We start from the raw sequence: 26,810 nt of genomic DNA on the forward strand, positions 1-26,810 counted from the left end.
ATCTGATGAGAGCAAGATTTACTCATTCCTGCTCACCTGCTCCCTCTCCCCTTCCTAGAGAACCACTTTTTCTTGCCACTTTTATGCAAGATAATTTACCCCATTCTATCTCTCCCTTTCTCCCTCTCTCAATATATTCCTCTCTTATCCCTTAATTTGATTTTATTTTTTTAGATATCATCCCTTCATATTCAACTCACCCTGTGCCCTCTCTCTCTCTCTCTCTCTCTCTCTCTCTCTATATATATATATATATATATATATATATATATACACACACACACATTATATATATATACCTACACATATACACACATAGACACATACGTATATATATGCATACACATATATCTATATATGCATATTCCTTTCAACTACTATGATACTGAGGTCTCATGAATCATATACATCATCTTTCCATGTAGGAATGTAAACAAAACAGTTCTACTTTAGTAAGTCCCTTGCAATTTCTTTTTCTTGATTACCTTTTCATGCTTCTCTTGATTCTTGTGTTTGAAAGTCAAATTTTCTATTCAGCTCTGGTCTCTTCACTGAGAAAGCTTGAAAGTCATCTTTTTTATTAAAAGTCCATATTTTGCCTTGGAGCATGATACTCAGTTTTGCTGGGTAGGTGATTCTTCGTTTTAATCCTAGCTCCATTGACCTCCAAAATATCGTATTCCAAGCCTTTCAGTCCCTTAATGTGGAAGCTGCTAGATCCTGTGTTATCCTGATTGTTTTTCCACAATACTCAAATTGTTTCTTTCTGACTGTTTGCAGTATTTTCTCCTTGACCTGGGAGCTCTGGAATTTGGTGACAATGTTCCTAGGAGATTTCTTTTTGGGATCTTTTTGAGGAGGCGATCTGTGGATTCTTTCAATTTCTGTTTTACCCTCTGACTCTAGAATATCAGGGCAGTTCTCCTTGATAATTTCTTGAAAGATGATATCTAGGCTCTTTTTTTGATCATGGCTTTCAGGTAGTCCAATCATTTTAAAATTATCTCTCCTGGATCTATTTTCCAGGTAAGTGGTTTTTCCAATGAGATATTTCACATTGTCTTCCACTTTTTCATTCCTTTGGTTCTGTTTTATAATGTCTTGATTTCTCATAAAGTCACTAGCTTCCACTTGCTCCAATCTAATTTTTAAGGTAGTATTTTCTTCAGTGGTCTTTTGGACCTCCTTTTCCATTTGGCTAATTCTGCCTTTCAAGGCATTCTTCTCCTCATTGGCTTTTTGGAGCTCTTTTGCCATTTGAGTTAGTCTATTTTTTAAGGTGTTGTTTTCTTTGATATTTTTTCCAGTATTTTTTGGGGGTCTCCTTTAGCAAGTCATTGACTTGTTTTTCATGGTTTTCTTGCATCATTCTCATTTCTCGTCCCAATTTTTCCTCTACTTCTCTAACTTGCTTTTCCAAATCCTTTTTGAGCTCTTCCATGGCCTGAGACCAGTTCATGTTTTTCTTGGAGGCTTTTGATGTAGGCTCTTTGACTTTGTTGACTTCTGGCTGTATGTTTTGGTCTTCTTTGTCACCAAAGAAAGATTCCAAAGTCTGAGACTGAATCTGAGTGCATTTTCACTGCCTGGCCATGTTCCCAGCCAACTTACTTCATCCTTGAGTTTTTTGTTGGGGTATGACTGCTTGTAGAGCAAAGAGTACTTTGTTCCAAGCTTGAGGGGATGTGCTGTTGTTTTCAGAGCTATTTCTATACAGCCAGCTCTGCCACACCAGCACTCCTCCTTCCCCAAGAACCGCCAACCCGGACCTGACACAAATCTTAAGCAGGCTCTGCACTCCTGCTCTGATCCTCCACTTCATTCCTCCCACCAGGTGGGCCTGTGACCAGAAGCAACTGCAGCTGTAGTTCTGTAGCTGCACCTCCCCCATTGCCCCTGAGGCAGTGGCTGAACCACGAACTCTGTCCCCCGCAGCTTTTCCCACTAGCTTTCTCTGTTGTCTTTGGTGTTTGTGGGTTGAGAAGTCTGGTAACTGCCACAGCTCACTGATTCAGGGCGCTAGGGCCTGTTCCACCTGGCTCCTGGTCTGATTGGTCCTGCCGCTGCCCACACTGAGCTTGCCTCCCATCTGCTCTGTGCAGGATAGACCTCATCCAGTGACCATCCAGGTGTCCTGGGCTGGATCCCTGCTTCCCTCTGCTATTTTGTGGGTTCTGCAGTTCTAGAAATTGTTCAGAGCCATTTTTTTATAGGTTTTTGGAGGGACCTAGCAGGGAGCTCACACAAGTCCCTGCTTTCCAGCCACCATCTTGCCCCCCCCCCCCCGACTCAAGACATTTTTCTAATCTAAGGTAAATTAGGAGCTCAGCATGAGAGGTCTGTGACACAAGGATGGGGACTGCCTTAGAAGCCATGTGGTGGCAGCACCAGTGGCAAGCCTTAAAGGAGGCAGCTACGACAGCAGAAGCAGTAGCTTTGAGTGCTCTCAATCTAGGCATGGTAAGGGTGTCAGAAAACTGATAAGAAAACAGTTAAAGAAGACCCTTTTTTGGCACTGGGTTCAACTGAGACTGATTGGCAACTGTATTGCACACATGCAGTTCTGGGTTGTAGTTCCAGGGCAGAGAGGAGCACCAGTGCTTGTGGCTAAAAGAAAGTGAAGGATCTAATCACAGTTCTAGGACCAAGAGGATGACAAGTGTTTGTGGCTACAAAGGAACAGGGGCCCTTCTTGTGTAAAGACCAGAGAACAGACCAGAAGAGCAATAACCATGAAGAGGTTAAAGAAAAATGATGATGGTGGGAACCATAGGTTTCTAGGGGTGCTCAAGACGCCCAAAATACCGACACGCCGGGTCCTGCCTAGAGAATTTGACTCAAGCCTTCTTGGCCAAGAAACAAGACAAAGTTTATTAGGGATTCACCATAATGGATTGTCTTAAGAAATCTTACTCCTTGTGAGGCTTGTTTTCACAAAGGGGCCAGACTCAATCTGAGCTAGATTGAATCTGAGCACCTTCATGGAGGCAAGATGAGAGTTATATACACAAAGATTCTAGGAGGGATCTAGGGTGGTCCTGGGGTGTTGGGAGGAGGGGTTTAGGGAGTGTCTTGAGGAGGAGTCTAAGGAGGAACTTAATGACACAGAGATGAAGTCAGACTCTAGGAACCAAGAGACTGGGATTAAGGGTGGGAACTAGCTGAAGGCATGGATATTGATAGTATCAAGGGTGGGAAGTAGCTGGACAATAAAGGGCGAGGCTAGGTAGAGATTTGGGCCTAATGATAATGAAAGGTTTATGGCCTCAGGAAAAAGCCGTCTAGGGGGAAGATTCAAGGAGAGTTCAAGGGGGTTCCCAGAGACAGTACCCCTCATCAATCACACCCCTCCCTGGATGACAGGGAAGAGCCTTCAGGGAGAACTAAAAATTGGCAGATCTCCAGAAGTAGGTCTGAAAGCAGCAGCATGAAAAAGCCTGAAATTTGGGACAGTGCCTCCTTACCCCAAGGTAATACCTTAAATAATACCTTAAAAACCAGAACTGACCAAATGGTTAAAAGAGGAACAAAAATTCACTGAAGAAAAGAACTCCTTAAAAAGCATAATTGGTGGGGCAGCTAGGTGGCACAGTAAATAGAGCACTGGCCTCGCAGTCAGGAGGACCTGAGTTCAAATGTGGCCTCAGACACTTGACACTTACTAGCTGTGTGACCTTGGGCGAGTCACTTAACCCTAATTGCCTTGCCTTCCCCTCTGGGAAAAAAAAAAGCATAATTGGCCAAATGGAAAAAGAGGTACAAAAGTTCCATGAAGAAAACAATTCTTTAAAAATTAAAATTAGACAAGTGGAAGCTAATGACTCCATGAGAGATAAAGAAACAACAAAATAAAATTAAAAGCGAAAAAAATTGAAGAAAAAGTGAAATATCTCATCAGAAAAACAACTGACCTAGAAAATAGGTCAAGTAGGGATAATTTGAAAGTTATTGGACTCCCTGAAAGCCATGATAAAAAAAAAAGAGCCTATTTCAAGAAATTATGTAGGAAAATTTTCCTGATATCTTAGATCTATAGCTTAAATGATAAATTTAAAGAATCTACCAATCATCTCCTGAAAGAGATCTCCAAATGAAAACTCTCAGGAATATTATAGCCAAATTCCAGAGCCCCTGAGACAAGGAGAAAATATTATAAGCAGCCAGAAAGAAACAATTCAAATATCATGGAGACTCAGTGAAGATCACACAAAATTTAGCAGCTTCCACACTGAAAGACTGGACTATGATATTCCAAAAGTCAAAGAGCCAGGACTGCAACCAGGAATAACCTACTCTGCAGAACTGAGTATGATCTTTCTGAAGAAAAATGGATAGTTAATGAAATAGAGGACTTTCTAGCATTCCTGATTAAAAGATTAGAATGCCTAGAAATTTTGACATTCAAACACAAGACTCAAGAGAAGCAGAAAAAGATAAATATGAAAGAGAAACCATAAAGGACTTAATAAAGTTCAAATGTTTACATTCCTACATGGGAAGATGATATGTGATAAGATGAACAGTAAGAACTTTATCATTAGTAGGCAGTTAGAAAGAGTCTACAAAGAGGGTATGGGTATGAGTCGATTATATTGGAATGATCATCGCAAAAAAGAAAGGAAGGGGTGAGAAAGAAATGCAGTGGGAGAAGAGAGTAATAGACTGGAGAAATTTTTCTTGCTTAAAAGAGGCACACAAGAAAGAGTTTTACAGTGGAGGAAGAAGTAGAGGGAACAGGCAATGCTTGAACCTCGCTCTCCTCAGAATTGGTTCAAAGAATGGGTATAGAAATCCATCTTAACCAACAGGGAAATAGGAGAAGAAGGAGATATGAAAAGGGGAGGGGCTGTGATAAAACTGGTGAGTGGATTATGGGAGACAGTGGTCAGAAGTAAAACAGATTTTTGAGGATGGACAAGATAAAAAAAGAGAATAAACAGAAGAGAATGTGATGGAGAGAAACAGACAGTGAGCTATCCTAATTGTAAAATGTGAATGAGATGAGCTCATCCATAAAACGGAAGTGGGTAGTAGAATGGATTAGAAATTAGAATCCAGCAGTATGTTATTTACAAGAGACACACTTGAAACAGAAGCACATAGAAAGAGTTAAAAACAAAGGACTGGAGCAGAATCTATTATATGTTAGCTGAAGTAAAAAAGGCAGGGGTAGCAATCAGCTCTCAGACAAAGCAAAACAAAAAGACACCTAATTGAAAGAGAGAACCAAGTAAACTACATTTTGCCAAAAGGTACCATGGATAATGAATTAATTTGGAAAACTTTTATAGTAAGTTGTTTTTTTTCTGATAAAGGCCTTGTTTCTCAAATATATAGGGAACTGAGTCAAAATAATAAGAATGCGAGTTATTTCTCAAGCAATGGTTAAAGGATATGAACAGGCAGTTTTCAGAAGAAATCAAAGCTATCTATAGTCATATGAAAAAAAATTCCAAATCACTATTTATTAGAGCAAGGCAAGTTAAAACAACTCTGAGGTACCACCTCATACCTTTCAGAAATGACAAATGCTAGAGGAGATGAGGGAAAATAGGTACACTAATGCATTGTTGGTGGAGTTGTGAACTAGTCCAACCATTATAGAGAACAATTTGGAGCTACGTCCACAGGGTTATAAAACTGCATGCCCTTTGACCCAGCAATACCACTATTAGGTCTATACCCCAAAGAGATTAAAGTAAAAGGAAAAAGATCTATTTGTACAAAAATATTTATTGCAATTTTTTTTTTGTGGTGACAAAGAATTGGAAATTGAGGGGGTGCTCTTCAACTGGGCAATGACTCAACAAGTTGTGGCATATGATTGTTATGGAGTACTATTGTGCTATAAGAAATTATGGGGGGGTTTCAGAAAAATATGGGAAGATCTATATGAACTGATGCAAATGAATTGAGTAGAATAGTTCAAACAATATTGTAATGATGATCAACTGTGAAAGCCTTATTCATTCTGATCAATGCAATGATCTAAGATAATACCAAAGGACTGGTGATGAAAAAATGCTATAGACCTCCAAGAAAGAACTGATGAACTGAGTGCGAAATGAAGTATAATTTTCTCACTTTGTTTTTGCAATATGGCTAACACAGAAATATGTTTTGCATGCTTTCACAAATAATTGATACCATATTGCTTGCCTTCTTAGTGGATGGGGGTGGACTGGAAGCATTTGGAACTCAAAAGAGTTCTCAAAAGTTTCTCAAAAGAGAATTTGGAACTCAAATTTAAAAATCATAAGAGGTATCTATCTAATCCTTAATTACTTCATTGGGAATAGGGGATAAGGCTTATAGGGATTTTGCTTCAAGGTATGGGAATAGGTGGCCTCCTATCACCTCAATGTGTATATTTTTTTAATGATTTTTTTTCCACAGTTTTACAAAAGCTTAACCTCTGACCTAGAGAATCAGTGATATCATGTATTCATATCAGCTTTTGTATTCACAACTCGTGGCTAAAATTTTTATTAAGGGCATTGAGAATATTATGACAGGAAGTGTGTTGTCATAGAAAGAATGCTGAACTTTGGTGTCAGGTCTCTCCCTGGATCAGCTTTAACCCCTCTGAATCTCAGTTTCCTCGTCTGTAAAGTGGGAGTAAGTACCTTAAGTACTTACTTCACAGAGTTGATGGAAACATAAAATGAGACTAAAAGATTTTTCAAACTTTTAAGTGCTATATAAATACTATCCCCTATTATTAAGTAACCTGAAATATTAGCCTTGCTAGTGAAAAACTACTTAACAGAACAAGAAATCTGAGAAAGAGTAATTTAATATTATTAAAGGTTTGAAGAAAGACAGGAACTGAGTCACAGAAAAGAAAGCAATCAGGAAAAGGTCAATTGACTGTATGCTGAGAGACTTTGTTATGATCAGAAGGGGAGGAAAGGAAGAAAAATAAGCCATCTATTGAACTTTACAGATCTTACTTTGACTCATTGTTTTGCATTTTTATCCCAATCCTCTGACAGACCAAACCCTTGGTGGAGTTTTCTGATTTGTATGCCTTTAGGAAGATGAATGTAACTAGCTTTGAAATTACTTGGCAAAAGACTACAGCAAATGTTTTAGTGACAACATGACAAAAGCTTGGTAAGGTACACTGAGCAAAGGAAACCAACAATGTGAAAGAAGGACTCAGTGAAGTGTGACATAAGGTTCTGTATAAAAGTGAAAGGTGTTGGTGGATGGCTTGTGATCCAAAAGCCATAAAAAAGCCTGTGACAGCTGAAGGGCTCCTAAGGTAGATATCCAGAGTTTATGAAATGAAGGAGGCTGGTGCTGGATAGTAATGAGGATGTAGTCCACTGACAGAGTTGGGGATCGTTCAACCAACTGTTATGAAAACACATACTGTACTTTTGATGAAGAATGGGAAAACAAGGAATATGGGCGCCATGCCTAAGGGCTCAGAGTAAGGCAATGGCAAAACTAAGTCTAGCCAGGTGAAGCTCCTCATTATCACCTGAAAATACCCCATCCACCCCCAATCCCTTATCTCTGACAACTTAAATCCTGTCCATCTTTCAGGTGCCGTCTCCAGAACCTAAGTCTCCCCCCTCCCCATACCCCCACCCAATCACTCCAATCCACTTTTTAATCTCTCTTTTCTTTGAATTAACATACACTTATCTACTCTCCCACTTACTTTGGCCCTAATTCACAGCAGACAGTTTGGCATAAGAGGAAAAACTGATTTTGGATTCAGGAGAGACCAAACTTCAATAGTACCTTACTGAGATAGCTACGTGACCCTAGGCAAGTTTTTCATGGTTGCTCAGTCATTTCGGTCGTGTATGACTCTTGGTGACCCTATTTGATACAAAAATACTGAAGTGGTTTGCCATTTCCTTCCAGCTCATTTTACGGATGAGGAAACTGAGGCAAGCAAGGTTAAGTGACTTTGTCCAAGGTCACATAGCTAGTAAATAGTGAGGGGATTTGAACTCAGGAAGATGAATCTTCTTGATTCCAAGCCCATTGGTCTATCCACGGCACCCCTAGCTGTCCTTCTGGACAAGTTACATAATCTTTCTAAGCCTCATCTGTCAAACTGGAGTAAGAATAGCAGTGCCTTCATCCAAAGGTCTCCCACTGCATCCAGGGCCATCTCCAGTCTTCCTGATCTATACCTCACCACTGAACCCAGATGGCTCTGGAGGAGAAAGTGAGGCTGGTGACTTTGCACAGCCCTGCCTCACTTAAATCCAATTCACCTGCATGTCATGGCATCACCTCCTTGGTGTCACGGTCCTCTTTGGGAATGAAGGACAAACAACGACCTCTATGACTAGAAAATACAAGCTGCCCCACTGGGAACCCAACGGAAACTGGCCAATTGAGCACCACAGCTCTTCCTTCCTTCCTTTCTTCCTTTCTTCCTTCCTTCCTTCTTCCTTCCTTCCTTCCTTCCTTCCTTCCTTCCTTCCTTCCTTCCTTCCTTCTTTCTTTCTTTCTTTCTTTCTTTCTTTCTTTCTTTCTTTCTTTCTTTCTTTCTTTCTTTCTGTTGTCCCTTCCTTCCTTCTTTCTTTCTTTCTTTCTTTTTTTCTTTCCGTTGTCCCTTCCTTCCTTCTTTCTTTTCTTCCTTCCTTCCTTCCTTCCTTTGTCCCTTCCTTCCTTTTTTCTTTCTTTCTTTCTTTCCTTCTTTCTTTCTTTCTTTCTTTCTTTCTTTCTTTCTTTCTTTCCTTCTTTCTTTCCTTCTTTCCTTCTTTCCTTCCTTCCTTTCTTCCTTCCGCCCAAATGAGCTACCTAACCAAAGGATAAGCTGTTCCCAGGGAGAGAGAGCAGCTTGGGGACAGCATGAGAGGAGAAAGTGCACTGCCCTGCAGAGTCACAAGTATGAGCTGCCTCCACCATTGGGCCCCATGCCTTCCCTCTCTTGTTCTACTCTCCTGTTCCCACTGGTATTGCTTGGATTTTATACAAGAGTGTACTCGAGGTTTATGGTGGAAGTATTTTATTACTGTTGTTCTTATCACGCTATTAGAGTAAATGCCATTGCTTTGAGTTAATTGCGGTAACCAGCCAGTAGTGTAATAATTTCTTGCGTTTCAGAGTTACCACAGAGTACCTTGAACCTAGGGTAGTTGTCCTCCCAGGGAAACTAATCTGTGCATACAAGTTGTGGGGGTGTCCTAGATTTGGGGTTTCATGTATTTCATGTTATTCTTTTAAGTACTGGAGACCGTAAGCTCCTTAAGAAGGAAAAAGATGCTTATTCTTACTCTTCTTAACTGTCCCACAGGGCCTTGAATACAAAGTAAGGGTTCAATAAATACTTGTGAAATGGATGCATTCATTTATTAAAATGAATTACTCCTCTGATATGTCTCCCAAAGTGACTCCTTGCCTGTACAGGGCAGTTGTAAGAGAAATCAGTGCTATGACATTTTACAAGGAAGAGTAAGAAGAAGTAACATCGGTTTTCCATGAGATGATTGGTAAGAATTTACTTAGTAGTAAGGCTCTTCTGCCAAAAGAGACAGATAAGGAGGATGAGGGAAGGATTAGAGATTAGGGCCAATATACATTTAGTCAGTCAGCCAATGAACATTTATTATATACCCATTATGTGCCAGGCGCTGTGCTAAGTGACAGGGATACAAAAATAGTCCCTGCTTTTAAGAAGCTCACAGTCTAATGGGGACAACTATGTACAAACAGTATATGTACAGGATAAATTGGAGGCAAGCACTAGAAGGAAGGCACTACCATTAAGAAGGATGGATGGAGGTCTGGAAATGCTTTTTGTAGAAAGAGACATTTTAACTGCGACATGAAGGAAGGGGCCAGGAAAGTCATTCCAGACATGGGCAACAGCCTGTGAAAACTTACTTTGAGCAGCGTACTCTGCTAGGTTTGGGTATTCGTTAGACTAGGATAGGGCCATAAAGGAAGGGCTGCTTCAGAGTCTCCCAATTTCTGTGCTCCCGTACAACAGAGGAATGTTGAAAGTATGTTCTGTTTAGATCAAGGTGGAGTGCCATAAATTATCCTTGGTTTATCAATATAGTATTTGAGGCTAAGATTTTTTAAGAAATTATTTAAGATTTAAATTAAATTAAATTTTATTATCCTATGTTATGAAAATGCTTGTTTTATCCCATAAATCAAAAAAAAATTAAAGAAATTATTTAAGAAAAGCATAGGCTTTACCGTTATGACTGGAATGCTGCCCTTCTTCCTCTCAGTGCTTCTAATGCCTTCTTGGGGTTTATTGAAGCATCAAGACAATTAGCATGGCCAGGCAATGGTTACCAGGTGGCATGATGGGAATTGAAAGGACGAAAGGAAAGGGCTGCATTGTGTTTATCTCCGCTTCATCAGATGGAATGACTATATGGGGCGGCAGGATAGGGAGAACATGGAATACACTTCTTGTAAGGAATTCGCTGTCACTAACCAAACTAGAAGTGAAAGACCAGGTGTAAATGGGAAAAAAAGTCTCCTAGTTGCCGGAGGGCACCTTTTGTGGTTTCGGTGAAGTAGAGCCAGTGAGGTAGATTAAGACTAAACAGCAAAAGTGTTGGTTAGCCCCAAGGCATCTTTCTACTAGAGATGGTTTCGCTCTAAGAGAGAAATGTCATTCAGGGGCAGAAGGAGAGTGGTGTTTGCGTGGCTTGTATGTAGCCAAGAAGTCAGATGGCAGCACCTGTGTGCTGGAGGAAGACTGGGAACTGGAGGTAACCAGCAGCAATAGAAAGTAGGGCTTCAGCAGATGACAGATGGAGAAATGGAATGGAGGGACTTGGGGAAGAGAGTCTGGGGCCAACCCTCTTGGACCTAATAAAACAAAATGAAATATCTAGCATTTATACAGAGCTTTAAGGTTTGCAAAGCACTTTACAAATGTTAATGCATTTGGTCCTCACAAGAAATTGACTCTTGGGTCTGCCCCTGGTTTACAATTAATAGTTGGGCAATGCTTCTCCCCTTTCTGGGTTACAGCTTCCTCAGCTATGAAAGGAAAGTGTTGGATTTCATTGCTAATACACCTAATATGTTTTGTCCATGTTGTTGTTTTTTTCAGTCATGTCCAACTCTTTGTGACCTCAAAGATTGGCAAAGATTCTGGAGTGGTTTGCCATTTCCTTCTCCAGCTCATTTTGTAGATAAGGAAACAGACAAACACAGTGAAGTAATTTGCCTAGGGTTACACAGTAAGTGTCTAAGATCAGATTAGTAATCTTCATTTTATAGATGAAGAAACTGAGGCAGACAGATGTCAAATGATTTGCCTAAAGTCACACAAAGTCTGATTAGAGATTTGAACTTAAGAATTTCTTGACTCTAGGTCCAGCACTCTATCTACTAGCCTACTTAACTGCTGAATGGAGGAACAACTGGACCACTACGAGTTCCTGGGACCAAGTGGTACCTGCAGTTAAGGAAAAAGAAGGATCAGAACCATAATGTGTCAGATCAAACCTCAACTTTGCTTTTCACTGACACTGTGAGTTCTGTGGATTGTATAAGTATAGTGGAAGGACAAACTTTCTAGAGACTTTGATTGCTTTCTCCTTCTGGGGACCCTTCCCCCCAGTCAATCAACAAGCATATGTTGAACATTTCACTGTTTGCAGACATTGTACTAAATTCTGGTGATACAAGGAAAGGCAAAAATGCAAAAACAGGGATCCCTGCCCTCCCATAGCTTCGATCATAATGAGGAAGAAGACACGTAAATAACTATGTGTTCTCTTTCAAATGGGGAACATAATGTGCAAATGACTACCTGAGTGCAAGATATCAAATGGAAGGTGATCTTAGAGGGAAGGAACAGGCAGTGGGGAGTGGGGTAGTACCCTAATTCTGGAGGACTGTACATGTCATTGGAGCAAAGGAAGGGAAGTTGTCCTGATTATTTATGGGCTCTGGTGCAAATCTTTATTGTGGTGTGTGTGTGTGTGTGTGTGTGTGTGTGTGTGTGTGTGTATGTGTGTGTGTGTGTGTATGTATGTGTGTGTATGTGTGTCTTTGGGGGGTGGTAAATAAAATCTGTCTTTTACTTATTTTTGGTGGCCTGAGTACTTGCACAAAAGGTTGGGGGCCACTTTTCCTTTTGCTGTGGAGACCTACCCTGAGTCAAATCCTGATATTCCCCAGGAAAAAAATCCTGAATGGGGTCAAAAGCCATCGAAAAGCTGCTAAATTTTAGCCTGGTCCCTATAAATGCAGAGCTTTGTTTCTGGATTAGAAGAAAATTTCCTAATCTGCTGCAAAAGTACTGTTTTCGTTTAACTCAAACATTCTCTGGGTCAAGTGATTGTTTAAAGGGAGTGGTAAGGATTTTCCAAGAAATCTAGACATTATGAGCTTGTTCTTGATTGTAAGCTGTATTAACCAGAGTGGCTAGAAATAATAAAAAATGTATAATAATACTTCCATCTTCCAGGGATTGAAGCATCTCTGAGTTAACTGGGAAATGCACACGGCACTGGGCAAGTAGTAGTGAAAAGAACAGATTCTTAGAAGTCAGAAGATTTTATTTATATGTGTTGTCACTGCTCAGTCATGTCCAACTCTATGGGACCCCATGAATTTTTTTCTTGGCAAAGATACTTGAGTAATTTGCCATTTCCTTCCCATGTGTGTCCCCATTTTACAGCTGAGGAACTGAGGCAAATAAAGCTTAAGTGACTTGCCCAGGATAACACGGCTAGTAAGTGTCTGAGGCCCCCCCCCCCAATTTTTAGATATAGATATGTAAATATACATATATATACATATCTGCTATACATATATATGCTATATGCATACATATCTTCTAAAGATATAGCTATAATATCTATCCTATCTATCATCAATCTGTAAGAAGAAAAAAAATTTGGGAAAGCTCATAAAATCTCAGATTTGGAAGGAACCTTAGAGGTCTAGATAGTCTCTACCAGTCTCCTACCTGATAAATAAATTTTCTCTAAAATGGGGCTTCTTAAACTTTTTATATATCGTAGATTCCTTTGACAGTCTGGTGAAACCTTATGAAAACGTCAGAGTAACCTTTTTAAATGCATAAAATAAAATACAGAGAATTACAAAAGGAAACAAATTATATTAAAATGCTATTAAATATATTTTAAATAAAAATAGTTTACAGACACCACATTAAGAACTTCTGCTCTAAAATATCTTCCCAAAGTGGCCTGACAGTCTCGGGATATTTCTAGTTACTTGGAGCTTGCTATTTCATGAAACAGCCCATTTCAATGCTGTACTGCTTTCATTATTAGAAAGTTCTCTATATTTAGCTAAAAATTGCCTCCCTGAAGACTTCCAGCCATTAGGCCTTGTCCTTGACCCTGACTGTGTAGAACAATGTCTCCTAATCACCAACTTGTGGACTAACGTTATTCTATAGCAAGTTTTCACCAGTCTGCAAAACTTTTATTGTTAAAGGTCCTTTTTTCTTAAAACCTATTAATTTAAAAATCAACATGATAGACAAAATTATTCCATCCTGCCTTGATGTGGTTAATGTGACTGAGGCCTAATTTTGAATTCATTTCTTGAATGAAGACCATGACAAGCAATACTTTCCACAAACCAAGGTGGGAGAAGTTGCATTTTCTATCTCCCTTGATGGCACAATAGATAGCACTTAAGCCTGAATTCAAGGATGGCCTCAGACACTTACTAGCTGTGTGACTCTGGGCAAGTCACTTAACCCTGTTTGCCTCAGTTTCCTCATCTGTCAAATGAGCAGGAAAAGAAAACCACCCCAGTATCTTTTCCAAGAAAACCCTGAATGGGGTCACAAATAGTTGGACGCAACTGAAAATGACTGAACAAAACAAAACAACAATTAATAATATTAGAATGATTTCAAAGTTAGTAAAAACAAACGAACACTATAAACACCTGCTTGGTTTTATTCACAAAACTAATGAACTCAAATAAGAGCAATAGGAAGAAATTAAGGGACCTGTTAATAAATATGAAGCCAATTTGATGTCCTGCTTGAAAAGAAGAAAAGATTAGGTTTTGTCTGGAGGTAGAGCACTGATTATATCAAGACAGGGTTAATTGTTTGGCTTGAATCAGAGAAGAGTTTGCCAAGACTGCAGGGAGATATTTTTGGAGACATTTTTTTTTTCACATAAAAGCATGAAACTAGCAAACTTCTTCCAACATTTGAGGACAAAACATTCAAAATAAGAAAATAAACCAATTGAATTCAAACAAAAAATCTCTTGGAATGAAATGCCAAAAGAGTTCTTTTTAAGTGTCCATTAATTGGAAAGTCACTTGGGAAGGCTTCCTATTTAACTCTTTTTTGAATTATTGTCGGTAACAGACTGTTCTGATTAGAATAAAAACAGAGAAATCACAAGATCACAGATTTGGAACTGGAAAGGAACTTAGACACCATTTGGTCCAACTTCCTTATTTTATATATGAGGAAATTAAGGTCTAGAGGGATGAAATGACTAGGTCACATAGGCTGTCAGCTGGGGTAGGATTCGAATCCATTTCCTCTTACTCTGAATAATACCCTTCTACTCCACCGGGTTTCATTTGGTACCTGGCTGTTCTTGGAATCTTGCACTTATAACCTTAACTCTAAGGATAGGACAGTAGGAAAGTTAATGAGTGACAAAGAATAATAATCGAATTCAGCCCATCGACAAACATTCAGTGAGCGCTTACTATGTGCCAGGCACTGTGCTAAGAACTAGAAATGCAAATGTAGACAAAAGGAAAAATATATTCTGATGGAGATGACACACAAATGGATGCCAGTGTATATGATGGAGGCATAGTAGAGAAGAACTGGAGAGAAACTAATATGAATTTCTGTTTCTTTGTCATATATTGGGGCAGCTAGATACATGTTGCAGTGAATAGAGTACTAGGCCTGGAGTCATGAAAAATGTAAAATTTTGTGACTTGTGAAATATATCCTTTAAATAAAAGATTTAATAAGAATTTATATTAGGCACAAGAAAAGGACTTAGATATCAGAGAAGAGACTTTTATGATTATACACTGAGGGAGGCCATATGGTGTAATATGGATGTTCTCCAACTTTTTGGTCTTAGAATCCCTTCATACTCTGAAAATTATTAAGGATCCCAAAAACTTTTGCGAGGGTTATATCTATCAATATTTGCTGTATTGGAAATTAAAACATCTTAGCATTATTATGAAAATAGTTTTGACTTTGTAAACTCTTTAAAGCAGAGTATGTCTTTTGGTTTCTTTTATGCGAAGAATATAAAAATTGATATAGCTTTAGTTCTTCTGGATAGTACATCTACTTATTAGTCATTGGATAAGTTTCTCACATTTATGCTACCAACAGCTAAAAGTCTAAAAATGATGTGTTTTGTTTTTTTTTTTAGCACATTCTATCCTTTTCGGCCACCCTGAAGGGGATAACAGATGGAGGGCCGTTTTGAATTTTTCTTCTTTTCTGGGTTGTGATGGCCAAATAATTCATTTCCAAATGGTCAACCTAAAACTTCACTTTGTTTACTGAGTCATTCACTAAATATTTGTTGAATAAATGAATGATCATTACTTTTTTAATTTTTAAGTTCACAAGCTAAGAGAATATGGAAGTTATATTAAGGATATACAAATAAATTACTATTGAACAAGGGAGACAATGCAATGTAGTGGCATGAAAACTGAACCAGAAGTCAGAAGATCTCAGTTTTGTTACTGGTTCTGTCAAAACTAGTTGTGTAATGTTGGGCAATTCAACCAATTAATCCACCAATTAGCACTCTATAAGAGCTTACCAGAACTATTCTAGGAACTGGAACTATAAAGGCAAAACACACACATACACACACACACACACACACACACACACACACACACACAGAGTATCCCCTTTTTACAAATAAAAGATACAGAGACGGAGAGAGATTCAAAAAGTATGTAAGGTAGGATTTGAGCTCACATCTTGCTGATTCCATGTACGTGTGTGTGTGTGTGTGTGTGTGTTTGTATTAGATTATAAATTCCTTGGGGGCAGGGACTATATTTGGCCCTTTTTGTATCTGTAGCACTTACCATAATTCCTGGAGCATAGCTGGTACTTAATAAATGTTGATTTATTAATTAATATCTACATAGTCTCCTACCTCTGCAATGAAGTGAGGGAGTACTTTTTCTCACCACTTCTCAAGAGGAAAGCTTCATCATTTTAATTACAGTCTGGATATGTTTCAAATGAAAAAAAAATGTAAATAGCAATTTTGAAGATGATACTAGAATTTTTCAATAGTCTAGAATTTGGCTACAAACTATTTTCTAGGGAGCAAAATTTCCTGTGAGGCTGGCTTGGCTTCTAAGAGGGCTTAGTTAAGAAAATATCTAAAGTCCAAGTATTATATGGTAGAAAACACACTGGACTTCAAGTCATGGTGCCATAGGCATGCATGTAACACGTCCTAGCTATGCTGGTACTCTTGGCCCTAACCTGTTAACCTCTCTGTGACTGTTTCCATTAGATCATGAGCTCCTTGAGAGTGGAGACTGTCTTTTACCTTACTTTGTATCCCTAGTGCTTTGCACAGTGCCTGGCACATAGTAGGTACTTAATAAATGTTTATTGACTGACAGCTATATGCACACCTATGCATAAGACCTGGATTTGAGTCTTGTCTTATCACTTATTATTTTTGTGATGTTGGACAAGTCTCTTTTACTGTTTGGCTTTCAGTTTTCTCTACTATAAAATGAAAGCAGTGATTTCTAAGGTGACTTTCAACTCTAACATTCTGTGGTTCTGTGATAATATAGTGCTTGAAATCAGCCTAAAGGGCAGAATTATAGTGAGTCTTAAAGGTAGGCGAGTACAAGGATATTGTGGGTTGTTGTTGGGTTTTTTTTTAAACAACCTCATTTCCTTCTTACAAACAATATTTAAAGATAAAGGTTAGTTGTGCCTTTTAAATTACTTAAACCATTTTCATCCTCCTCCAGCTTATTTATATCTGTAAAAGCCTATACTCTCACAATTTTTGATGCTGAGTTGAATTTCTCTCTAGTCTCTTCCATTAAAGAAGTTCTGTCATATTTAGTGGTAGAAAAATGGCAGGCTTTCTCCCTTGCAATATGGCCTCCTGTAAGAGTCCCATCAGTATTATTTGTTCTATAGATATTCCAGTCTCTTAGTTCCATTTCACAGTGGAGTTGTCTAATAATTCAATAAGAATGATGCACTGGGCTTAGAATCAGGGAGACTCATCTTCATGAGTTCAAATCTGGCCTCAGATGCTCCTATGTGGCCCCGGGCAAAACACTTAACTCTATTTGCCTCAGTTTTCTCATCTATAAATGACCTGCAGAAGGAAAGGGCAAACCACTCCAGTAGCTTTGCCAAGAAAACCCCAAAATGAGGTCCCAAAGAGTCAGACATGCTGAAATGACAGAACAACAACAAAAATTGAATGCAGTTCAGTAAGCGCATGTTAAGTCACTGTGACAGGCTCTGTGGTAGGCCCTAGAGATACAAAGACAAAAATGAAACAATCCCTGCCCTCAAGGAGTTCCAGCCTCATTAGGAATATTTATCTTTTTCTTTCTTTTCTAAATCCTAGGGCTAGGTACCTCATCTATATTAATTGCTTGTTTCCCCCTACTACCTTCCAATTTAGACACAACACAGGATTAAGAAAGTCTCACATCTTAAATCATTTCTAATATTTCTGTTTCAGTTAATTTATATCTGTGAAAGCCAGTAGCTTTCACAACAATGAAAAAGCTGCATCTCCTGTATTTTGGTTCAGTTGAAGTAGTGATTTAAGATGGATTTAAAATTAGAACAGTTGACCATGATGGCTATAAAACACTAATTGGCTACTAATGGGGTCCCCTGGAGAGTTTTAAAGTCATAGAATCTTAGTGCTGGAAGAAATGTTAGAGATTATCTTGTCTAAGCCCTTTAATTTAAGCTTTAAAGAGTACAGCAGAATAAACACCAATCAATCTCAGGTGGTTTAGGAGCGGATCTACTTAGGGACAGGCCAGTGCAGTCAGTGGGCTCAGAAAACACTTCCCCAATATTATTGCTGTTTGTTCTTCGTTCTCAAAGAGGATAATGACATCAGGAAGGTAATGTCATGACTTACAAGTGAATTAGATTTAAGTGAGGCAGGGCTGTGCAAAGTCACCAACCTCACTTTCTTCCCCAGAGCCATCTGGGTCCAGCAGTAAAATGCATGACTGGAGATGGCCCCAGATGCAGTGGGAGACCTTGGCCTTTTTTAAGCTAGGGTCTTTCCCAGGTCTCAGTTTGTCTGAAGCAATACCCATTCAGTGATTAAGGCTAGGTAAGAAATGAGGCAAAGAATGGCCTCTTTTACCAAGTCAAAAAAAAAAAGTCAACAAAGAGGAGAAGACCCTTAGGGTTTCTGGCCAAAACAGAAACAATTGCTATTTACCCCAATACTATGACTGTGTGGAAGATGAGGTTGGGGGTAAACATTGCAATAAAAAAAAATCCTAGACTACTTATTAATGCTGTCAGTAAATTGGAGAGGAAATGACCTGAGTCAATGATGTCAGCCTTATGAAGGAAGCAAAAGTGGGAGGTAACTGTTTGCATTAGAATTTTTATTTAGAAGTTATAAATCTCGGATGTGCAGGTCTAAACCAAAACGTATTCTCCTCTTAATTATAACCAGGCACTGTAGACTTCTTTCAAGAAATGAAGGACTAATTTATTTTCATTTTTTCAGGTCGTAAAAAGGTAGACATAAAATGAAATTATTTTATTCACAGGACTGCCTATAAATAGGATATTTTTCTAAGGCTTCCCATGATTCATTTACAGGTCTTTAAAAACTCACATTGGAATTAACCTTGCTGCAAAATTACCCTCTTCAGAGTGAGGCACTGATGCCCTTCAAAGGACAGCATTCTAATGAGAGTGGAAAAACATACACTTTTCATCTGTGCTGCAGAAAAAAAAAGCTGTAATGTCAACCAATTCCTAAAGGATGCAAACATTATGTGAACAGGAAATGAATGTGTAAAATAAAACTGGGAAATCATATCAACTCCATATTGAAAGGCTGACTCAAAAATATGGTTGAACTCCTGTAGGGGGTTGAGGAGGAATTTTCTGTGAGTCAAAGAGCAGATTATTGTGTCTCTGAGATAGGACAACCGATAAACAACTCAGAGAAAAATCACTTTCATCATGTACCACATACCCAGAGAAATTTTGTTCTTTGATAATTTTTTTTAACAAATATGATTTAACTTCAAAAGGATAATTCAAGGAATAGGAATTAGACTGCAGATTTTTTCAATTACCAGCGTATTTCTGTAACCCAATCCCATTTGAGACTTTTTGTGCTATCATAAAAATACCGGAGTCAGTCAAGCAACGCACTTTCATACAATAAATAATTGTTCCATCTGCTGGCTATTATAACCTGCCTATCATTTCTTAATGCTTTCTGTTGGCTACTATGCCAGGTCAAAGCCCTGCACAAGGAAAACCTGCCCTCGTGGTGGAAAATTCACTGCAGCTATCTGCCCAATGGTTGCCTAGGACAACCAACAACAAATCTGGCCCGGGCTAGCAGAGGGATCAAAGACTGAATGAAGAAGTGAAGAGGCTTTACATTGATGTTCTGTTAAAACCTCCTGTTACCAGTGAGATAACATTTTAAGAACTTCTAGAAAGAAAGTAAGTACTCCAAAAACTTCAGAAAAAGTGATCATGGACTCTTGTGGATTGGTATCAATGCCAGAAGTGAGTCAGTTCAACCTCATAAAGGGCTGGTTAAACTGAAACAATGAAATTTATCAATACTACTTCTCTTTTGACTATTTTTTCTTGATCTTGGAGCAGCAGTTCATTCTCAACGTCGATGGGAAGCAGTTGTCTGGCTGTCTTGACAACACTTCCCTTGCTGAAAACTGGAAAGGTTGCAAGCTCACTAATGATTGTAATGTTTTGCTTCTGAGACTCCATGTCTTTCCTTTCACAAAATTTTAATTTTTAAAATCTACTTTACTTTTAAAATGTATTTTGTGTTGGTACCAAAAAAAAAGTCTTTGTAGTGAAATCTATTTTGTTTAGATTTTACATTTACTTGGAGAAATGATTTGTTCATTTCATGCCTGATTTCAAAGCAAACAAAAAACAAAATTCAACCTGTTGAAAATAAAATTTATCCTTAAATGTTCTTGGATTGCAAAGAATATCATATTCATAAGAGAATATAATGTTGTTTCCCTCCCGCAGAATATAAACTCCTTGTGGGTGGGGGTGGGGAGTGGGATTCATTTTTATATTTGTGCTACCAGCACCAAGCATAGCATAGGTGCTTAATAAATGCTTATTGACTGATTTATTGAATATGTATATACAAACACACAATGTTTTCTTCAATATTTTAAAGGCAAATATCTTAAAGACTACCAATTTTTGAAATTTCTTCCACTCATATGAAGACTAAATATAAGTCTCTAGATTCATTAATTTATTAACACAAATGCTGTTATGATATTTATGTAGTTTGACACTTGCTACATTACAACGTTCTTGGGAGGTAAGCATTGAGAAATCTAACAGGTTTTGTAAGCCAGCTGTCTCTGGGACTCTAAGCTTGAAATAGAGGGAAACAAGTCTTACAACATAGTTTGAAGTTAACACAGAGCTGTATCATTTTTTTCACCTCTCCATGCATATGCTCACTGGCATTCTTGATGGCAGTGGATCCCCACTGGGAATGTTTGGATTCTAAAGAAAACTCCTTTAGCAAGTTTTAAAGGATATGGAGATTCATAAATGTTTTATAATCTGAGCATTTTAATGAGAAGCTGAATCAGAATTTCTGGCTAGGACAGTGAATATAAAAACATACACTGAGAAAACATTAAAAATGGCAAAGAGACATTAGACATTACACTTCTGACTTGGAATGCATGGCACCATGCTTAGTCTAGCTACTATAGTTTTTGAAGGGCTCATTGGAGCTTGCTGGGATTATCATCCTGTTTCATTATACCAAAACCTACCTCTAACTTAGAATATGATTTTCCTCGGATTCATCTATTTTCTTTTTCTCGTGAGTGAAGGAGATAACAGATTCTGGCTATGTCTCCATAGGTAAAGCAGGTGCAATAGGAGTGTTCAATTAACCCCAACTTGTATTATTTATCAAAGATTTGGGGAAATTCTTCCCAAAAAGGTCAATAAAGCTCTTTGGTGACCTTAACTTTGTTCCAAAGCGAGACTCCAAAAGTTCACATGCACAAACTCACTTACATATACACATGCTCTTTACACATGGATACAGTGTCCTATGGAAGAGCATTGTGCTTTAACAAGATATAGGAACTTAATGGGTTATGTGTTGCCAGAATATGCTTTACTGAAATGTCCTAGTAGGGTTAACAATGACAGTGACTTAATTATGGGTACGTTTCAAAAGGCCCAAGGTACTTTGGGTGTTCTAAGGCAGCGACCTCATAGTCCAAGTGTTTAATGACATTATTCAATTCATTCCTGATTATTTAAACACTGAAGATTTGTAGAATTCTTCCCTTATCCCTGTCATTTATAAATTATGAGAACAATCAGGCAAACCCAATGTTAAAAAAGAGTGAAACTTCACGTATCACTGACTTCATTATAGACTGACTGACTTTGTTGTTCCATCATCTCAGTCATGTTTGACTCTTTGTGACTCCATTTGGGATTTTCTTGGCAAAGATACAGCAGTGGTCTGCTGTTTCCTTCTCCAGCTCATTTTACAGATGAGGAAATTGAAGCAAACAGGGTTAAGTGACTTGCCTAGGGTCACGTGGCTGCTAAGTGTCTGAGGCCAAATTTGAACTCAAGTCTTTCTGACTCCAGGTCTGACACTCTATTCACTGTGCCACCTAGCTGCCTGACTGACTGACTATTGGCACACTAGAGCTTTATGCTTTACAGTGCCCCCCTCCCCAAAAAAAAGTTTTATCATTTTGTACTTCACCTTCTAGTGATGAGCATCTCTAATCTTAGTGGGGATGGTCTTCAGATGACAGCCATATCATCGCTCTTTGAGTTCATAGTACAAAATCTTCCCCGCTTGGGAGAATCTGCCAAAACCTGCTCCCACTGAAATACTATTCTAATGTTTTATTACAAATTAAGCAACATGAAAAATGAAATCCATCATCAAAGTTATCCTAGGGTCTTGAAAAAAAGTGAAATTGAATGTTAAAAGCTATGAGGATGAGTTGAAAGTACTTGGGGTGTTTAGCTTGGAAAAGAGAAGACTCTAAGAATGTGATAGCAGTTTTTTAGCATTTGAAGGATTGTTATATGGAAGAGAGATTCAATTTGTGCTCTTGGTTCCTGGTGGAACAGAACCAGGAGGGATTGGTGGAAGCTGCAAATTTTGGACTGCTGTCAGGAAAAAACCCAATTTTAACAAATTTTAACAATTAGAGCTGTGCAAAGGTAGAATGAGATACTTTGGAAAGAGAGAGGTTCCACCTTCTCCTCCTCCCTCCTCCTCCTCCTCAGAGGTTGGTTCCTCCTACTCAGAGTGTTCAAGCAGAGATTGGAAACCCATTCTTAGGGTATATGATATCTTAGATTTACTTTGGAGATGGGTCGAAATGGATGGTTGCTAAAATCCCTTCCAGCTCTTGGATTCTGTGATTCCTTGAATCTGGGTTATTTGATATTTTTTGTCAGTGACTTAGAGGCGTAGTTTGAACTCTTATCAAAAATTTCAGAGGATAAAAAATGAAGATATGGAAAATTCTTCACTAGGTGTCCCCCGTATGTGGAATTAAGAATCTTTCTTTACCTCTCCCTCTTAGATTTTTGAACTTCCTTCAAGATTCAATTCGAACAATACCTCTTGCCGTGGAGAAGGTATGCTTTCTAGCACTCTCGGTTGCTAGTGCTTCAACAAGAACAGTCACTAGCGCCTCAAGCCCCTTTTCTCTCTGGGAGGACTCTCTATGAAAGTGGTCTAGCAAACGTCTAGGACTGTCTTGGTCTCCATAAGTAATCCTAGTGGTCAATAGCAATAGTGTTAGCATAGTGCCTTGTACATAGTAGGTGCTTAATAAAGGTTTATGAATTGATTGTCCATAGTGATCATGTTAAGAGAAATGATTATTAATAACCAATGATTTGGGGAGATCCAGAGTTCCCCCTTTTTCTAAAATCCTCATTTTGAAACTCAGCCTCTGAAGGATAAGACTGATAGCAGATAGTATTAACATTCTTGCCAGTCTGGGTATCGTTACCCACCCAACCTTATAAGGATTTAATCTAAAGTGAATTCTCAGCCAGTTGCCTTCTGTTCAGGCTTGGGGCAGGGTATAAATTCTTTGTCTAGATTTCCCTTATGCTGGAGGTGAATTGGAAGTAAATGGTATTATCAAAGTTACATGGCCTAGCCCCTCATTAGAATAGGTCTGCTTCTCATTGTAATATTCATTCTCTCTCATTACTTGTTAACCAATCAGAGTTCATTGTCAGCCTCAGGAATACCCACTGTTCTAATGGTATATAAATTGTAAGCCCACTGCCATGATTGGTCTTTGGCATTTGAGAGTGTCACTGGCCCTTTTATTAATAAAAGGCCAGCATTATTAATAAAATTATTAATTACCCAGACACTATGTCTTTCGATCTTTTTAAAAGTCACAATATGGAACCTTGTAAGGCCATTTTTATTGCCTCTGCGCATACTCCTTTCCATACACTCTCCCATTATCTCCCACTTACAGCAGATCAGTTCTGAGTAGCAGGTCTTGCCACTCATACATCCACAAATGTATGACTTTATGATGTGATAAAATTATACACATACACATTTCTATACCCTTGGCTAAGCCTACCATGTGCTCCATAGGCATTGCATATACCTTATCCTAGCCCTCTGGGGCAGCTTGTATAATCTTAGCACAAAATCTGAGACCTCTTCCTCCTGGTGTGAGACAGATAAGAACTTTATGTGGAAGTCCTTAATACTCTAATCATTGCCAAATTGATAATGCAGTAGCTACTAATATTTGAGTACCGTGACCAGAAGAGTCATTGCATGTGTAATATGTATGTATAAAGAACAGATTTGCTGATGCTCTCTAGCAATCTGGAATATATATTTATATTGTTTTTGCATTAGTACCCTGCCATCTTTGCATCATATCTGTGGCATAATCTAGGCTTCTTTTCTAGGTCATGTCCCTCTGAGAATAACCTTAATTGTCCATAATAGTACCACCCCCTCCCCCACCTGTGGCTACACTGCTTGAACTGCAGCCCGTCTGAAAGTCTGAGCCGGTGTCTATATTTCCAGTGGCTCACTGCCCAAAGAGGAAGGTATTGGCACTGGGGCACTGGTGATTGAAGTGTGTTGGCACTGGACCACTGGCTCTTGGGGAGGGTGACCCTCCCCTAATCAGCCCTTTTATACCTTCCTCAGTCCACACTACTCTCAGTATGAGGACTTTAATATGGCTCGAAACGTGTGGTCAGCAGTGGGAGAGGGAGTATTAACTAATTCCCAAGCTCTCCCTTTGTTAGTTATCTCTTGGGGATCTGGGCATATCTGGCACTTTCGGGAAGCTTACACAGTTCAGCAATTGCATTGTCCTCTTTCCTGTATGTTTTCTTTACTACTTTTCATCCATCCCAAGAGACTGCAGCACACCATATTGTAAAATACCTTCAGTACATTCAACCTCACAGCCTATGGCTCCCTAATCAATCACTCTTGAGAAGGGTCCAGTCCCAGCATAGTTAACACTAGAATTGGATTTGCCTGTATTCTTAGCAAGGTTTGTACTGAATAGAATGCCACCAAACCTGGCTCCTGGAGTCATATAGTTTTTAGGGTAAGTTTTTGTGGATTTTTTTAAACACTGTAGTTTAGTCCAGTATCCTTTCCTATTCCCCTCCCAGAGAGCTATCCCATATAACAAATAGTATTTAGCCAAAAGTGGGAAAAAGAGGGAAAAAAATCCACATAACTGATCAATACATTGAAAAAGTCTGAAAATATGTATAATGTACAGCACCAATGACAATCCCACCTTTGCAAAGGGGTGGGATTGAGAGAGAGCCTTCCATATAATTTTTTAAATTCCTATAGCCTAGGGCAGGTAGGTGGTACAGTGGATAGAGCAGCAGTCCTGAAATCAGGATGGCCCTGAGTTCAAATCCAGCCTTAGACACTTACTATCTGTATGACCCTGGGCAAGTCACTTAACCCTGTTTGCCTCCAAATTTAAAAAATAAAAAAAAAATATATATATATATCCCTATAGCCTAGATTCAACTATCAATGCACACAGTGGCCTACTATCTTAAAACTACTTGAGTGAAAGCTCTTGACATATCCGATCTACAGTATACCCTAGATGAGCCACAATGTTGGTTCTGTCCCAGCCAACCCTAGGCCCTCAATTTTTGGTTAATATTTATGGGAGTTATCTTCTGGGAATAACTTTTTGCCTCTTGGGAATATCGCAGGATTCCTGAGCTCCTGGTTATCCCACCTTACATGGCTCTTCTTTCTCTTCCAGATCTGAAGTCTCTCTCACTCCCCTCACTCAATCGCTTCCATGTGCCCTGGATGCCTCATTTCTCCTTGTGCTACAATTACCAAATGCCATTTGCAAACTGTCTCCTGGGAAATGGAGCTCTGACCACATGGGCTGCATAGTCCACTCTTAAGTACAGGCTTGTCCATGTGGGAGCCTTGTTAATTACACCTAAAGGTGAATGTAAAATAAAGCCCTGCATTTCCTTTTTTTTTTGTGCTGTTAGTTGCACATTCGCATGATACCCTGCCTTGTTTTAAAAACATTAAAGGAAATTTGTTTCCAATCATTGTAGTTTCTTAACTGTTTTCAATGGACAGAGAAAAACTAAAATGTACTCATAAATTTGGGTCTAATTCAAGTGATTAAAGTCATTTGCTGATTTATGAGTGTTTTGTTGGAAGGTCTAGAAGGCTAATGTAGGATCGTATTTAGGAAGATCCATTCTGGAAATAGGAAGTATAATACCATAGCTGCACTGAAGTGTTTCCTTTCCCGCAGTATTTGCCTGTACCTAATGGTGGTTGTGAAAAAATGCCTGTTTACAGTCATCAAAATGCATTTTTTTTGATTGACTCCTCAGACAATCAGCCTGCCACTGGCTCCAGTGTGTATCCCTAAGGCTTAGAGCAGATGTTGGCTTGATAAGCCACTCATCTCCCCACCATTATTTTGAAAGCCTATTTGGAAGTAAATAGGCTTATTTCAAATGGCAATAAGCTGAGCCAACATGATCAGAATGCCTCATCCTATTCTATTCCAATCTGCTCCCTAGGGAAGAGAGAACATTTGCTCAATCCCAGTGTACACTAAAATCAAAATGAGATTGAAAATAAATATACGAATAAATAAAATGGAAATTTAGAATAAATCTGAAAGCTCCCATTTCAGCCTCAAGGCTTTTCAATTCACTTGTAAAATTTAATGAACACAGTTTGCATGTACTAGATCAGATAAATGTCTTTAATATCATCTTGTGGAAGCTTTGATCTTTTTATGTCCCTTATTTGCATTCAAGTTGGGAGAAGAAAGGGGCTAGTAATCAGTTACAATGTATTGTAAATTTATCACTGGAAGTTTATTATCCCATCCCTCCTATTACATTATCAACTCCTCTAGGTTCTTACCTCTAGTATGAAATAGAAACCCTCAGTTTGCCCATCAAAATTCTCATGACTTGTCTCCAGTTTACTTTTCTAGATATATCAGAATACTGCTCCTTTATATGCTCTACTGTCTAGCCCAGGGTTGGGGAACCT

The 26,810-nt window shown here is 38.8% G+C and overlaps 1 pseudogene; it reads left to right on the top strand.

Annotated features, from left to right (window-relative positions):
- Positions 1–2,352: 2,352 nt before the first annotated feature.
- Positions 2,353–26,810, top strand: part of LOC118851117 — a 60,102-nt pseudogene continuing 35,644 nt past the window's right edge.

Source organism: Trichosurus vulpecula, chromosome 5, assembly GCF_011100635.1.
Source record: "Trichosurus vulpecula isolate mTriVul1 chromosome 5, mTriVul1.pri, whole genome shotgun sequence".
In the NCBI taxonomy this organism is placed as follows: domain Eukaryota; kingdom Metazoa; phylum Chordata; class Mammalia; order Diprotodontia; family Phalangeridae; genus Trichosurus; species Trichosurus vulpecula.